The 17809-nt window shown below is 31.5% G+C and overlaps 1 protein-coding gene across 2 annotated transcripts in view; it reads left to right on the top strand.

The window, feature by feature from the left end:
* The window catches only part of LOC118182844 (gamma-aminobutyric acid type B receptor subunit 2-like), a 591214-nt gene that overhangs the window by 25192 nt on the left and 548213 nt on the right, over positions 1 to 17809 (top strand). The gene's annotated exons all lie outside the window — the stretch shown is intronic.

The following is a 17809-nucleotide window of genomic DNA, read 5'->3' as shown; positions in this document are numbered from 1 at the left end:
AAAATATATCATTAATTAGTCATCGATAGAATTGTAAGGGTTAAATAAATAAAGAATAGTGATGCATTTATTTTAGTCATTATATTATTATCCTCTGTTGATTTCATAAACATCATGTTTCCACAACAAGCAAGTATTGAGCTGATTGCATGGCTTGGATCAGGGGTGCCCAACCCTTTTGAGAAGATTGCCACTGTCTGAAAAAACAAAGTTATGCGAGCCACTTCCGACTTTTCCAACATACTAAAAAATATAAAAATGTGAAAAAAAATAGTACTTATATGCAGATTATGGGATTTTTAGGCAAATGGCACATTTTTCATTCTCGCCTGAGTAGAGGGCATTTTAAAAATAGCATTGTTGTTGTCTTGTCCATATTATATGGAAGAATGGTTGCCGGAGTCTACTCTGAAGAGAGGTTTTACTTCTATTTTCCACGCCCAATTTTTTCAAGCACCCCGAGGGGAGGATTCGGGGGTCCACCCCTTTCACCAATCCACACAAGAGGATTTTCGGCTCGCCGCATATTTAGAGTGCCTCCGTGCCGCGCCGACAATATACATTTACAAATATTCATGCCTTTTCCCTGATTCGAACTCGAGCCCTTCGGTACGTAGGCTTCCCTAACCGCTATACCGTCTGGGCGACTGTAAACATAATATATCTACATGTAATAAAAGAAACAGTCTATCTGTGTGTATGGTCTTTCGTTCGTGCTGCGCGTAAGCTAATAGATAATAATAATAGGGCTGCGAAATTTGGTACATAGATGCATCTAGACAAGCGCCCGTGCAACTCAAAGCGATTTTTTTTTCAAAATTCGAATCAGATTTTTTTTATTTTGTCTTTTTTAATGAAATTACATCATTTTGAATAGTTTCATTCTTTTAGAAATGTGGTTTTGGCAACAGTTTTTCATTCAATGCTTCGTATCCTGTACTGATGACTGTTGCAAATCAATACTGTTGCCACTTGGAAAAATGACGGCGATCATTCTGTGCAGTTTTTAAATTTAATGTTTCTTTTGGATACTGGACGTTTGTTGAGAGAAGGCAACGGGAAGTTGGTTAATTTATTTAGTAGGATAATTAATATTTGTATTAAGGGATATCCCTTATTTCATTGTAATTTTTTATATGTAATACATTTTTATTGATTTTTTTATGAAGTTGTTCTCCAGAGTAAAATTCTGTGCAGTTTTTAAATTTAATTTTTGGTGATGTATTGAAAAAATGAATAATTTGAAACATTTCATTCTAAATAATTGTTAAACAGTCATTACTCAATACGGTTTTTGAATGTATAGTTTTTTTTAATAAGTCTTCTATATAAGGATTAGTTTTTAAAGATGATAACAAAATCAGTTGTTTTAGGTGCAAATGAGTTAATATTAAATTGTATTTTAATTTTATTGTGTTCATAATAGGAAATATTTGTTCACAAACATATGTTGATCCAAACCTACAATAAACAGCCAAATTGTGTAAATTTGGAAAATTGCTTGTTGGTACAAATTTCCAAAATTCAATATAATTTGGATCAACTGCAGTTGAAATAAGTTCCTTATATTTGCCTTTCAGTGTAGTAAGCTGCTGTATGTCAATAATTTCGATTTGGATTTCAGTTGTGTTTATGTGTGTATCTATCGACGGAGTTCATATAGACGGTATTATTATTTTTTCAAAATTTTTTAAATTTTTTAATACATCTTTGCGTACCACTATTAAAACTCCGCCTTGTCACATTGTGACACGCGTGCCGTAGGTTGGCCACCCATGGGGAAGATGAACATAATATAAAAAAAAAAATAATTCTATTTGAAAGAGGAATTAAAAAACGTTTTTCAAGTTTTGAGTAAAATTATTATAAATTTTTCATGTTCGAAACATTTTACTTTGCATTGTGTTTCATGCATATTATTATTCATTTCGTGTGCTGCATGGAATAACCTTGAGTTTGGCTGTAATATTAAAGCCCTCTTTGCTGATGTTTAATGAATAATGCATGCCGTCCCCAAAAGATCTTTTAGTGGAGTTCTGCGTTTTTAATGGTATAAATTTATGAAGATGTAGAACATTTGTTGAAAGCTGAAACGAAAGTTATTAACCAAAATAGTTTTCATTCCTTTTAAAACGTGGCTTTCGAAAAATAAAATATCTTAAAGTAAGCTTTCAAATTAAATTTTCTTGTTGAATGGAATTTCAGCTGTTCATTTAAATGATTTATAAATTCTCTCATATTTTCATAATTTACATAACCAATTCTTCTTTGAAAAGTAAATTATTGTGGATGGCTTGAGACATACTGACTTAGTAACAATAAATGTTTTACATTTGAAAAGGGAAGGTTATTATTTTTCTAAAATTTGATTTATTTGGCTTTCAGTTACCTTTTTAACCGTTTTTAATGCGCGATTCATACTAATATTCACTTCAGTACATAATTAAAATAGGATTAAAATATTACTAAAGAAATGATAGAGAACATAACGGGTGGTCGAAAGAATGAATGACGTCAGACTTAAAAAATAACATAACACTATTATATACCAAATGAATGGCATAAAATTACCGCGTATCTTATAAAGAAACTCATGAATGAAAAATTATGAATTTTAAAACGTTCTGTAAATTTTTGGTAAAATATTATTATGGTTATCATAAACTCTTTTCTTGATAATATAAGGTGCGATTTTATTTTTGAACAATATAGAGATTAGATAAGGAGGATCCGAATTTAGAATATGATTTTTGCTATCCTAAAATGAACTTCCAATAGTTTTCGGTTCACTGAAAGAAATTAGGAATTTATAAGCTGGCAGGTTATCTATATTTGTCATGTTATATGCATTAGGTATTCTTTTATTATCATTAAATTGAATCAAAACTATTTAAAAATCATAATACACGGAAGAAACATTCATAGTATGAGATCGGTACTTACTTATTTTGATCTCTGTGAATTTACTTAAGAGATGGCTATCTGGGGGTTTTCAGTAACTAACCCGATCTATAAATAACTTGAATATTTATTGAAAACATGAATAGTTACTACAAACTATGAAATGTTGCATTCGAAGATGGAAATGGTGAGATTAGTTACAGATGTAGAGAAACTAACGTCTTATGTAAAAAAACATCGTCTTTCATCTTAATGGCGGAATCGTCTGTCCACTTAAAGTTCCAAATATAATTTAATCCAAATTAATATAATTAATAAAATTTTAATAGACTTTGTAGAACCAGTTATTAAAGAATTAGAAATTCTAAGAACAGAATTTAAAGTAGTCATTTTGATTAACAGTACAGTAGAAAACTATTCTTAGAAGTAACAATATAGAAATAATCGAAACAAACTTACTCATTCTCTCGCTGTAATTTTAGTCGTGATTTTTCCTAGGCTCATCGCGGCCTGAGCGCGCATAATCTACGGGATCGGTGCTCACTATCTAGGGGTATGATGTCTGTAACTTTACTTGAGAGATGGCTGTCTAGGAGCTTTCAATAACTAGTCCTATTTATAACTAACTTGAATATTTATTTAAAACATGAACAGTTACTTACAGACTATGAAATGATTACACTCGTAGATGGAAATAGATGAGATTATTTACAGATGTACAGAAACCAACGTCTTATGCACAGCATACCGTCTTTCATCTTAATGGCGGAATCGTCTGAATTCTATCACCAGAAAAAAAGGACTTCTTTCACACAGCTTGCCGTGCCATCTGATTATTGTGGACAATGCCAACCTACAATGACGCATCACAGAAATTTCATGTTCTATGTTTGCAAGATTAATTACTTGTTTGTTAATACTCACATCAAATATTCGTATTACCTTTATACTGGCATTCATCATTTACTTTTTGTTTTATAAAATGCAAATGTAAATATTTAGTGCTTAGAAGATCTTTAACTTCCACACAACTTTTGCGAATAGACAGGTTTGAGGACGTTGTCGTTCAGCAAAGCGCAATGTATTTGATTATTGGATGGATTATTATTATAAACAATCTGGGTGGTTAGAAAGCAATAAACTCTATTTACGAGTTTTAAACTTTATTTTCGTAATATTTCGTTTAGTTATAAGGAAGTAATTAACATCCATTTAATACAAAGCCACTGATAGTTATTCTGAATAATGACATCATTATTCTAATGAATAAGTGAAGTTTCTAACACCATGTTTTATGTACTTTGGTGCAAAAACCCGGCACTGTTTTGTACTAAACTTGCTAATATTTTACAGCTAATAAGCTTTTAAATAAGTAAATGATTGCATGCATCATCAAATGGACATCATGTACTCAAATCTGTCAAAAATCTTAAAACCACTCTCTAAAATATTTATTAAAAAGTAAATTCTTGTATAACTGGAACCGCGCAGAGCAATCTCGTAAATTTCAAGACTCGAATATAGGCAGCTTAAGATAATTCATAACAGATATAAGTAGATACTGCTCTACAAAGTGCTCTTTAAACTTAAATGAGGTGCAGAATTTACGACTTGAGTTGGCCGTTGAAGAATTAAAAAATAAGGTAAAGAAGTCATAGGAAAGCTCGTAACATAATATAAATGAACAAAAAAGAAGGTTACAGTATACGAAAATAAGAAAAACGAATGTTATAAAGAAACAAAAACAAACTTTCTTGGAGAACTATTATAATAACCTACATCAAAACGACAAAAATAACATCCTGAAAGAGAAATGGTGAAAGTAAACATCTAGTGACTCAGAAAATATTGCACAGAAAGACCAGAGAAATAACACATGACCATTATTTCGAATACAATTTACGGAGAAGTTATGAAATAAAGAAATAAAAAGTAGAACGAGAACATAATTCCTCTGCTATATCGCTGAAGACCTTGAGCAATGGTACGAAAAAGGTATACATTTGTTGCTAAAGGAAATGTGAAGATGAGGGAATCTTTTGAATGGAAATAAATAATTAAAAACTGCTTTGCTAAAATTAATATTACATGAAGAAATATTTTGGAGGCAATCTCTATTTTTTCTATTATTAAAATTCAATTTCCTGTTTAATGCTTCAGAGCGAACTAATTCCGATTTCATGCTTAGAAACTAGCCTTAAATACTATTTTAACAGGGGAATGGAACTAGGTGGGAAAGAAATTCAAAGGAAAAGGTAGAAATTAGATAGAAAGGAAAGTGATTATAAATGAAAAGGAAGAGAGAATAAATAAATGTTATAAAAACATATGCATTTATTTACTTATGGTACAAATTTTAATGATATTAATGATATTTTAGAGAGCGCGCGTATAGCTTTCCTGCAATTAAAATTGCTATAATTTAAAAGGTAAAATAAACATAATTTGCAATAGGTCTGCTATAATTTAATATAATTAAATATATGTATAATAACTAATGTATAACACAATATAAATCTTACATCTTTGGTATGTAACATAATAATAAATCTCGGAATTGCGGTTTGCAAGTCTGCGTGTTATGGATAGGGATGCAATTAGTCAAATCACTAGATTATCCGTAGGTGTTTTTCTGGTAGAGAATTTTAAAATTAAATATGTAAAAGTAGTTTATGAAATTGAGATTAAATACTGTGCAGCAATTTTACCTCTTGTAATGTAAATATTTGATTTACAAAATATATGCGTTATAATGCCAATTAATTCTGATTTCAACCCGTATTTATAGTAAAATAATATTGTATTGGCAAGAACAGGTTTTATATTACCTAGATTATTTTTTAGTTTAGCGTTGGAAGTAATATTTCTAACTAGACTTATTAACTAATATTTTATGGCAAAATAATGATAGTGAACAAATAAAATTATCTGTTTAGACGTATCAATATATATATAAGTAAGTTCGATACATTTTAGAATTTTAAGAGTGAAACATTTCACTGCTTCAAATACAACTAAACGATTACTAATAATGTTTTATCAAGTAAAATTCTTGTTTCACATTAATGTTTATTATTATTATTATTATTACTGTTAATATTATTTGCTCCTGTCAGCTGTAAACCCTTTGACGAAAAAACAAGAATGAAAAAATTGTGTAGATGCTCTTACTTCTGTATTACATACTCGTGACCCTCTCAAAGTACTTTCTGTTTTGACTTTACGGTCCAATTCCTGGGGCCTAAAATTCCTTAGTTAAACAATACTTAAGGACAAATTCTTGCAAATAATGAAATATTTGCTCTTTAACTTAAACTCAGCTATATCGCAACGAATGATTACAAACCAGTATCCTCATTCTTACTTCAGAGGTAAGAAACGCATTTGATGTATGTTAAGTGTACTTTAACCAGTTAAAGCTATTAGAATTGATCAATAATTGTCTCTACGAATACAAAATACCGCTTTATTCATTATATGCGGAAAAATATCAGTGAAATTGACATAAAATTTTGGCTTTTAGCTGATGCAGAAACAAAAACTTTATAAATGGATATACTTATTTGGGAAAAGATAAAAGACCAGTTGAAGAAACCGTTGTGTAGCATTCGGTTTATCGCTTGATTGATCCTTTTTATATCATCCGAAAAAAAGTTACTAGGGACATTTTTTTGCGTCTTTGAATTTAATAAAAAAATTCGGAACTAAAGGAATGTCTACTTTGGCACAGTTAATGGTGTAAAGAAAGATATCCCTCTGTCGCTCAAGAATATGAAAGGTGTATTCTAGTTAAGCTGTCTCGCATGATAATATATCTCTTACGTCATATAAGGGAGAAAATAACCAAAATTTCCTTCTGTTCAGTTCATTTCATCGAGCTCTGGAATTTGCATTAAATAAGGAATAAACACCCGTGACTGTGAGATTTTACAATGCAACTAAATACGGAGGAAATATTTTGGGTCAAATTTTGTCCAAAAATATTTCGTCATTTCTTCAACTTGGGCAGTGCGTGTGTTTTTAATGCCCTAGATTTATCTTTGATAAGAGCATCGGTCATCTATAAGTAGATTGCTAACAATGGAAATACTGGTCGTCGTGTTTTCATTTTAGTTGTGGCTGAACATCTGCAAAAAATAGCAATTTCTCAAAGAAGAATTCTTTAGCTTTCATGCAAAGCCTAAAATTTTATTTTAAAAAGAAAGAAACAATATTTTACGCTACTAACCAAAACTGAAAAAAAAATCGTATTACAATATTAAAGATTTATATCGTCAAAGGGAAATTATGTAGAAGATCGAAAAATGTAGAAGGTTTCTAATCCCTTAACAAAGATTTATTTAATGAACTTAATTTAAACATAGTTTGTTAAAAAAAACTAGATTTTTTTCATTAAATCAGTTGGCGTCAAAATGATTAAACACCTTAGTTAAATAAATGGAAAATGGCGTAATGCTATTGTTAAGTCACCAAATAGCTTGGTTTCGATTTTAATCATTGCTTTAAATTAAGCAAAAAGAAACAAATCTCAGTAACAAGCCTTTTCTACAGAGGCCACACAAAAATGTCTAAAAAACAATTTAAAAGTTTCGATTTTAACGTTAATCCAAAAAGGCTCTTTTAAAGTTTTATATGGTTTATCAGAGATTATATCAACAGAAATCTCCCAAGTGTGAAAGCTAACTGTTTTACAGAAATAATACTTTAGACGTTTTATAGAAAAATGTTTAGTATTAGAAAACACAGTATAAGTGCTACAGTGATATTCATTGTGAAAAGAGCGCTGCAAAATTTATAGATTGAAATTTGACTGGCATATTCATGTATCACGTGTCTAACGTGCACATGGAACATGCATGAAAGATTTGAAGGCTGTTTCATTTCATGTATCAATGGTCATTGTATGTATAACAATAACTAATAAAAATATGGCTTTAAATATGTAATGTTTTGAAAGAATGTTTATTTATCGTAGTCCTGTATTTCAGTTTTAAACATGCAGCAAAAATATGGTAAATAGTGATTTTTCACCGCCGTGTAATCTTCGATGACACTTCATTTTACATTTTCTTTTAAAAATGAAAAAAAAATTCTAGACTAGCTTTTGATATATGTATTTATGTATAGGGTTTAGATACATTGATGTAAGTGCGACTAGACGACATATAAGATAATTTTGATGAAAGTAAAGAAGAATAACATTTAATTAACAAAAGATTTCCTAATTATTATTTTTAACAGTTTGCAGCGGGCCATAAGAAATTCATTTGTGCGGTCTCCTACATATCGCAATTTTTGAAATAATACAAAGTGTGAGACGACATGCTTGTGACATTGCAGAAGGAATAATTCGTTCATTAATGCCTCCACTTGACATTACAAGGATCATAACTTCACGACAAAAGTCAAGATATTTTAGCGATCTGCACTGCTTTTGTCACTAGAGCCTCTTGATTCCAGGGAGGTTGACGGACCAATGATCCTGTTGCTTCTCTGATATCGTTTCAAAGATAAAGAATCAGAGGACGTAAAATACAACCGAAAAATTGAGGTGTAGCTAATTCAGCCAGCAGATTCTTTCACACAGGGCAACACACCATAATGCTTTTCTCTTAATGAAGACAATAGCTTTACTTACGGTATTTATTTCTATATAAATGAGGACAATAACTTTACTTACAATAAGTGTTTCTATGCCTTCAATGTCGTTATGTATTGTTAAACTAGTCAGTTACCTATCCTTAACCGATGTCGCCCCGTCAACGCAAGATTAATATCTAAACATTTCTTCTATATAATTTTCGAATCTTCTTTTTTTTCCATTTATTTAAGTAATATAAATAGTTAAATAATTAAAGACCACCGTTTCAACTTATTGGAAATAAATAATTTGAAAAAACTTAATTATGCTACCACCAGTGTAATTCAGCGCTTTGCAAACATTTGCTGAAATTTGAAAATATTAACTTCATTCTTATCCCTCCAGGAAAATTCCCGTTAGAAATAACCATTTAATCCTGCATAATATCTACCATTTTCTCCACATCATCCATGTTATTATATTCCTGTTGTACGGCGTCGGCAAGTCGAAATGTCCATCAGTTGAAAATGAACATCTCAACTTCTTCAATCGTCAGAAATAACAATCATAAAAAATGAAATAACTTTCAGAAAGATGAAAAACTGTAAACCGCTGCTCGTTAGATTGAGGTTCCAGTAGCTAGGAATCGGGTGCGCACATTTATTGCCATCGTTACTACCATTCGACTGCGACCCACCTGTTTTGCTCTCCCTCCCCCCAAGCTAAAGTGCTTTCCGCCCTTTTGAAGTGTATCCCTTCCCCTCCCATTTCGATGGTTTTGGTAGATACCTGACAGAAAATATTTCACAGCCTAAGAAGTGCAGTTATGCCTCAAGATCTAGCCGGGTAGTTTCGATTTCTGTCGCTTGCTTGCTTGAAGGGGTTATATGGAAATGAAAAGGTAAAAAAAGAAAAGTATACGATTAATAATTATCATCTTTTTGAAATAAAATTGTGTTATTTTTGTTCATTTACTCAGGTATAACAGTAAATAATATTGAGATCATCTTCTTGTGAAGCTTTGACGTAAAAGGAAATTGCTCATTGCATCAGCGTAAAGAGAAATTGCTGTCTAAAACAGTATACTTATAAACATCTATAGTATGCTATAAGCATCTGTAGTATATTGTAAACGTGCATAAACATATTATGAACGTATTATGTAGTATGCTGTTTTTTGGCCTCGCACTGCTAGTACAGCATGTCCACAAGTGTAAAACATAAAAAGTTCTGGGTAATCAGTTTTGAGGCAAATGACTTATACAACAGATTTTAAATTTGCAGTTTATAAATGCGTGAAAACTTCCTGTGTAAAATCAGTTCATGTCCCTTTTAACAACTATTATATTTTTAGTATTATACATGTTGATATAATTTATATCTAATTCGCAATTTCTATTAATGTTTCCATTATGAAAATATGATATTTCGAAAGTCATATATCACTTACGTAATTGAAGAATTAAAGTTTGTGCTTTGTCTATCAAATAATTGTTATATTTTCGTCCAAAATGCTAATACAACTGATATACGCTAATTAAATTGTTTAATGTTAGTAAATTTAATGTTTGTTATAAATAATTTAGAAATATGTGATAGCTTTAGTAGCATATCTGTCTGAAAACATTTATACATATTCATATCACTAGTGGATTTAATGAAACCATATAGAGTTTATATACGCAAACACTGCATCTCTTTTGGGCATATGTATGTGATAAAAACAAACTTTAGAAGTAATGACTAGCAGAAATTTTGATGGCGTAGAAGTGTTGATCCATAATGAATACAAAATTGGAGGCGAAGGCAGATTAAATCTTCATTTTTTATTTCAGCAAACATGTTGCGAAAAAATTATACATTTTAGATAAATTTGGAGCAGACAGGCTGTAGTCAAGCTAGGCCCCTCTAAGGGTCCACCTCGGCGTGGTTTAGGGGAGGCAACGACCTCCGGAGAGAGGGCGGCTAACGGGCCCTCCATCGAGCTGTGGTTGGCTTTCCAATATGGGGGGCATGAGCAGCCTTGGTGATACACGACTTTCAATTTCTCTCAACCAAAGTGCCGGCAGTGGCACCCTGGTCGGGCAGGCGATGCTCGTAATAAGGTCGTCACCTCAGATCGGGGCTCGTTGAGAGATACATACCATCTTTCGGGGTTACCTAATTAATAGGTGAGGGCCGTGTATCCATACAATGTTGTATTCAAGCTAGGCAAAAGCGTAGAAAGCAAGTGCATAATATTCAGGATGAAATCTTAATTCAGACTGAGTTAGATTTGGTTCTCAATGCATTTTGATTGGATAGTTAATATTGCTGTAAAATTACTATTGGCTATTTGAGTTTTAGTTCCATTTACATCACAAGACTTACTCTTACATAAGTCGTCCCACATGACACTTACATAAGTCATGTGACATAGATTGATCTAGAAATGACGCAGTGCAGAGAGAGGTTCCTAGTTTTAGAATTGAGAAGGGGAATTTACGTTGCTTATTTAATCTTTTACATTTTCTTTATTTTTCTTACATGTATATTAATTGTTACCAAGATATGTATGAAAAATAAAAATATTATTCTTTATATTAATATTCTCAGTATTTTTAAATTGTGAGACATATTTATGATATTATCTGGCTTTTTACAGTTGATTTATGCTGAATGATTATACTTTGAGCACTTGGATGAGCATATTTTTAACGAGAGTGGTTAATGTAATAAAACCAGAACGTATTCATTGTCAGCATTTTATTCCAAACTACATGCCACTACATAGCAGACACATAATTGACATTCCTGCCGTCGTCTAGCTAGGCCACTATGTATCAAAACAACCCTGCTCTCAGCTTTCTTAATGGGAAGAGAGCAGAGGAGAACGTCAGCTCTTAAAGAATGTCGGCGAAATTTTCTGCAGAGCATACATCAAGGTCAAAAATCACTTGTATACAGCATACGTTTTGGTAACACATTTTGCAGCCAGAAGGCTCTACTAATAGCAACAGATCAGCCATGAATAAAAATGTTTTAAGAGGATTATGTCACACGAAAATGAAAATAAATTATTGCACTTATTTTGATTGATGCGATCATAATCTTAAAACATGCACTTTTTAAAGAAATAAAATATTTCATTTTTAATGCAGTTAGAGCATAATAGTTCACTCCTCTAGGAAGTATTAAAAATAATGTTTTAACCAGAGTTAACGTGACTTTTAGTATTTTCTTCCTAAGTTCAAAATTTAAAGTAGACAAAGAAACAAATATTTTATTACCAAAAATTCCTTTTGCTTTATTTTAAGGCATTTGTCAGACTCATTTTGGTTATATGAAAAATTTGAATTACACGTACACATGGGACTATATTTCTTTCTGGTGTCAACAGTATAACACAACTTTATTAGTTGTTTCCTTTATGGATGGGGTTGTAGACTTATTAGGTACTTATTGAAGGGGAAAACATGGAAATGCGCATTGCGCTCGCTGGGATTCAACCTCAGATTTACAGACTGCCAGTCTCACAACTTCCAATGACATCACGAAACCATGCTGTAGAGAACGAAAAAATATCACATTCTTCTTACGTAAATGGCGAAACCAAATTTTCGTTCGGGCGCCACTATAGAGTCAATTTTAAAAGTCTTCTCAAGCTGGAAAATGTGAAAAATAAACGATTTGGTGCCGAAATTCGAACAACGGGCTTCTCGATTGCCAACCAGACGTGCTTCCTGCTACACCATGAAAGCACGCGATAAGGATGGAGAAACAAATTACAAGGCACATGTATTTAATGTATCGTTTCATTCAGAACTTTCTCCCCCCCATAGTTCATGGTTTCGGCAAACATTCTGTCATTCAAACGCTGTCTAACTGAAAAACGAAAAGGTTTTTGCTGTTATAATTTGAGATTCTATCTCGAGCACTGAATTTTCGAAAGCTGGGATTATTTCTGCTTTTTATTGAATTTCCATGTTGCTACATTTTTTCAGATATAATGTTTCAATATTTTTAAAGCAATTAAGACAAATTTTTATAAAATGTAAAGAATATAAATATAACTAAATGAAGCCATTCTTATTGGCATCACAATTCGAAGAAGTACAGAAATTTGCTCAAAACTTTTAAAATTTAACCCTTTTCAACTACATGAGTACATTTAAACTGGCCTGATAAATAACGTTTCGGGTAGTATGATGAAACATAAAGTATTATATTGGTCTTGTGTAAAGTGGGAAGGAAATTGTAAAGAAACTAAGATTACGGCATTGTCTTATCGAAACGCGTTAGTTAAATATATTTCAGGAACTATATAATATTACGAAAGAAAAAAAATAATAAAAATAAACAGAATTATCTTCTTAAATAAGATCGAGAAAGGTTCACTAATTTAAACAGATCAGTGCTTGAGATAATACAGAATTTTTCGAAAACGGTAAGTGCTAAGCGCTGTAAAATGCTATCCAGATGATGGCTTAAAGAGGTTTGAGTCATTGTGGTATTCCATATGAAATAGCAGATAAGTGTAATAAAGTATGTTTGGTTTCTTAAATGTAAATGAAGTATAATTGCTGTAAATTTCATATTTAATTTAATTGTCACTGCAGTATTTTAGAGTTATAAAATGAAGATTACCCTCAACGCATCATGCGAAAATGTTGAAATTAATAATGTATTTTTTATAATGATAAACTGCATACATTTAATTATTCTCTCATTACAAGGTTTTTATGGTGTCTGTATATGTATGTTGTAATTAAAAGCGTAGAATGAGGAATCCGGTACTTTTAACTTCCAGCTGTAGACATGACTGAGAAGACAGTAATGGATGAGGGAGAAGGCTTGATGAAGCAGATAACAAAACTGGTTTGGAGAATCACCATCTTTATTTTTACACATCTCAAATCATCTCTTTGGTAGACAAATTTACTCTTTAATCATATTTGAATACAATAACTTCTTATATACACAGATAGAGGGATACCACGTCAGGAGCAGGAAAGCATAAGCAGAGTTGTTTGCATAGCAGAAGTCAGGAAGGACAAAGGGACGTAGTTCCTCGCAAAGCCGTATTTCTGCTACATAGGAGCAGAAACTATTCTAAGCTATGATTGATCAATATTAGTTTCAGCTACTTTTTTCAAGCATCGTTATGTAATTTGGAATGATCTCCCATTTGGGAGAACAGATGAATTTAGGAGGAGAGCACCAAATCTAGAATCGTTAATTTTGAGGTCACAAATTATTTTTAAAAGCGGCTATCATATTTTGTGATATATATCAAGATTTGTTTGAAATGAAACGAAATGCCTAATATGCATCAATTAAATACTATTTTCTGTTTATTTAAAATAAAATATGCGTAACACGTTAAATACATAATATTCTAAAAAACGTTAACATGTTAAGTAAGTAAAATTTTAAGAAAAACAATCTAAAATTCTAAAAAAAAAACGGAGTTTATTAGCCTAATAATAAATATATACAATCAGTGGATAAGGAAAATATATACTCCTGCATCCCATCTGAGAGCAGACACAAAAAGGGGGGGATGAAAAGAGTAGGAGAATGAAAGGCAAGATTTTAGAAAAAGAATAAAAAAAAGAAAAGATACAGAATCTGCTCTAAGCTCTGTTTGAAAGATTCAACGCACCGAAGCTGAAAATTCGATTTCTGATGCACATTGCTTGAGGCAAAAAGCTCACAATCTTCTGTACAGTGTAGAAATAGATTTTTCGCGGTAATCGTATACGGGTTTCACAAGGTCCTCCTTCTAGCGGAAGAAGACGCCTTTCATTTGGAAAAGGCAAAGAAGTTGATTTGCTTTTCAGAATCAGACTGGTATCAGATTTCAAATTCTCTTGTAAATCTTTTTTTTTTTCCTCCAAATGAAAAATATAGAGACAATTTTTGTTACGAATTTATAGTTTTTTAAGAAAACTTTCTCGAGATATTAAGATTTTGAATATCAAATCTTATTTATTACGCTTCGTTTAATAAGCTGTCGTCTGAACCTATCTCACATGCGCTGGTGTCATACTTCATTAATTTCTGATCTTCGAATTCGCATCATCGATCTAAGATTAGATTTCAGTCGTATGCTTTTCATGCCCGAATCTTTTACAAATTAGACATAGAAAGCAAGTTTGATAAAATATTTCAATTTTTAATAATAACTATATTTAATATCTTTCTATTGTTTCTAGGAATTAAAATTATATTTAAGAAGCTGATGAAAGCGATTCTGAGTATCAGCTTCTTTAGTATTAACTCTAAATGGTTTTAGGTAAATGTTAGATACAGAAATTTTCTTCATAATTTTATGCAATTTGTAATTCCGGAAACAATTCGTCATAATGTGGTTACTTAGCTGGTTAAATTCGTATTTATCAAGGAACCAAAATGATTCATGATGTTGTAGAGACATTAGATAATTTTTGGAACAAGGCAGGATGAAAAATTAGCAACTCCTTCGCCGGGACCTCTGGAATACCGGCCCAGCGAGCAGACCACCACACCACGAAGGCACGCTAGAAAGACGGGAGAACTACCTTATATACTCCCTCTTTTAAAGGGCGACTGGATTTTTTAGGGGGACCCAATCGCCAAATCTGGGTGCAGAGAATCATCATCCAACACGGAAGCCACTGCAGAGACATTAGATATTTTTTAGAAGCAGGCAAGATGAAAAATTAGTAACGCCTTCGAGGGGAATCGAACCACGAACCTCTGGAATACTGGCCCAGCGTGGCGACCACCACACCACGAAGGCACGCTAGGAAGGCGGGAGAAATACCTTATATTGTAGTGAAAATTTTGTAGCAGTTCAGAGAATCATCATGCAGTTAAGCTTATTTTGTTGAGCCATTTGGTGGCCGTCTTAGATGAAATTTTGCTTTACAAACAGAGAAACATCGAGCAACATTTTAACTATTGAGTATTGTATCTTAGCCATTGAGATATTAACTATTGAAACTAGCAACATTTTAATCATTAAGTGTCAAGTATTGTATCTTACTTGTACTTATTGAAGTACTATTCAGGGAATTCGTTTTCGTTTGTGTTTATCAATGACGAAGAATGCAAGCCAGAATTTTAGTATTAGTTCCTTTCTGCTTCGGTTTTCTTCTCGAAAGCGCTGACTGCATGCGATATTGTTATCGTCTGTATATGAAGCATAACTAGGAGCCAGTTTACCTCAGACAGACCTCCATGAAACCAGATGGGCTTGATAGCACTAGATACATAACCAATCAAGCAATTAACTATTTCATTTGCAACTCTGCAGTCACTTTTTGCATGCGTTTATGAATATGCTCCACAGTAGTTTCCAAGGTGCTACACAGAAAGAAAAACCAAACAATCGAAAACATGGCACATGCTTTAGCACACTTTGGTAACCATAAATTTATAATAATATCCCTATTTAATTAATAAACATAAAGATAAATAATTTTTTACCGATAATTTATATAATAATTCTGGAAGAATTCTTGTACAGTTTAATGAAGTTATTCCTTTAAAAGCAAAATGTTCACCATACCTTCTCTTTCATTATATATTTACCTAATTTTTTTCACACATATAAAATCGTTTTTAGCATTTTCAAACAAAATTTTGAAAGCAGAATTTTCAAAACATAATGCTACTTTGAACATTACTGTCTACTCATCTCATTGACTATTACCTGGATAATTTACAGTATATTTCAACAAATATTTTACACGAAATAAAATATAAAACGTTTGCTGAAAGCTAAAAGTAATAGACTGTTGTAGATATCAGTTAAAAGGGAGAAAGTGTTAAAATGTAGAAATGATAATAGAAACGTAAACTAAGAAAAAAAGACACGGAAGAAGAAATGCCATGATTGTAATTCCACATTTAACAATTTTATGGCCTTCGAGCAAATTTTACTTTTCAAAACCAAGCAATAATTCAAACTGGTTGCAATAAGAAACATTTTTACAGCCGGTCATGTCACGTTCACTAGGTTTCGAATGTTATTTGAAACTATGTAACTATTTCAGAGGAAAATTACTTTTATACCCATAAATTCAAATTTATTGCTTAACTTCGAAACATAGTACTTAGAACGCAAGTGGTTTTCGGGAAAACAAGTAAAGTTGAAAATATATGGGGGGAAAAAGGGTAAGTTTTTCAACTAAAACTTTCGCTATGGAATATCATTCAACTACCGTTTATTATTTATGTTTTTTATTTCTTTTATACATCCTGTTTAAACAAATTACTTTCGCCGGCATTATCTCATCATTTACTCTACAAGTTAGTATTGTATTTTGCTGAAATATTTTACGCAGATTTGGTATAAAATATTTGTGACAGAATAGCCAAAGTGTTTGCATATTTAATTATCGACTCAGGGTATAATTATTTAATGCATGCTTAGGATCTACCATTGGAATTGTTTCATTTATTTCAAAATCTGTTACTTAACGTTATTTAATGAGATTTTTTAATTGTTTAAAGTGACATTATTTATTTTTCTAATTAATTAGTAACATTATAAAACTTTGTAAGATATTTTCTTCCTCCTTCTAGCATGATTTCTAAATGTAATTGGAAGCATATTCGAGAGGTCCAGGGTTCAAATCCCGGCAAAGGCATTGCTCATTTTTCATGTCTTCTGCTTCAGAATAACCTAATGATGCTACAACTTATTACATGAAAAGATTTTCAGTTTATCCTTCATATTTCTATTTTGACTATGACATACGCCCATAGGAAGATAATAACACCAGATTATCAAAGAATGTATGAATACACTGGCAAATCTTTTATAATGAATCTTAAATTTTAGTAATGAATTTCAGTACAGCATAATGACGAATTGTATTACCTAAAATTAAATTAATAAACAATTTTCAGTACTCAAAGATGAGATATTCATTGATCCATCACATTTAAAATGCGATTCAGTAATATTCGTTGGACTTTAAGTCGTGTTTAATCAAATATTTGAAACATAATCAACAATGATAATACATTATGCAATTAATTGTATGTCATAAAGACATATTACAATCTCTACATTTTCTTTGGAAGTTTCATATATTTGAATGAAAAAAAATCAATTAAGAATTAATAAAAAGTGCCTTTAAATACCACGAGTAATTATAACTATTCTGGAGAGGTTTTTTGCATATTTATGGTCATTAAACAATTTTATTCAGCTGAATATCTAAAAGAAGTAAATAATAAAATACCGTTTTTCCTTTTTCTTACTTATAAATTTTCAGATCCTTATTGCCCCTTAAATGGTAAAACATTTGCCAATTACAAATTTTCAGATCCTTATTCCCCTTTAAATGGTTA

The sequence above is a fragment of the Stegodyphus dumicola genome, chromosome 5, assembly GCF_044657685.1.
Source record: "Stegodyphus dumicola isolate Sdum_Otavi_A_Nest chromosome 5, ASM4465768v1".
In the NCBI taxonomy this organism is placed as follows: domain Eukaryota; kingdom Metazoa; phylum Arthropoda; class Arachnida; order Araneae; family Eresidae; genus Stegodyphus; species Stegodyphus dumicola.
This window is presented reverse-complemented; position numbering and strand designations above follow the sequence as displayed.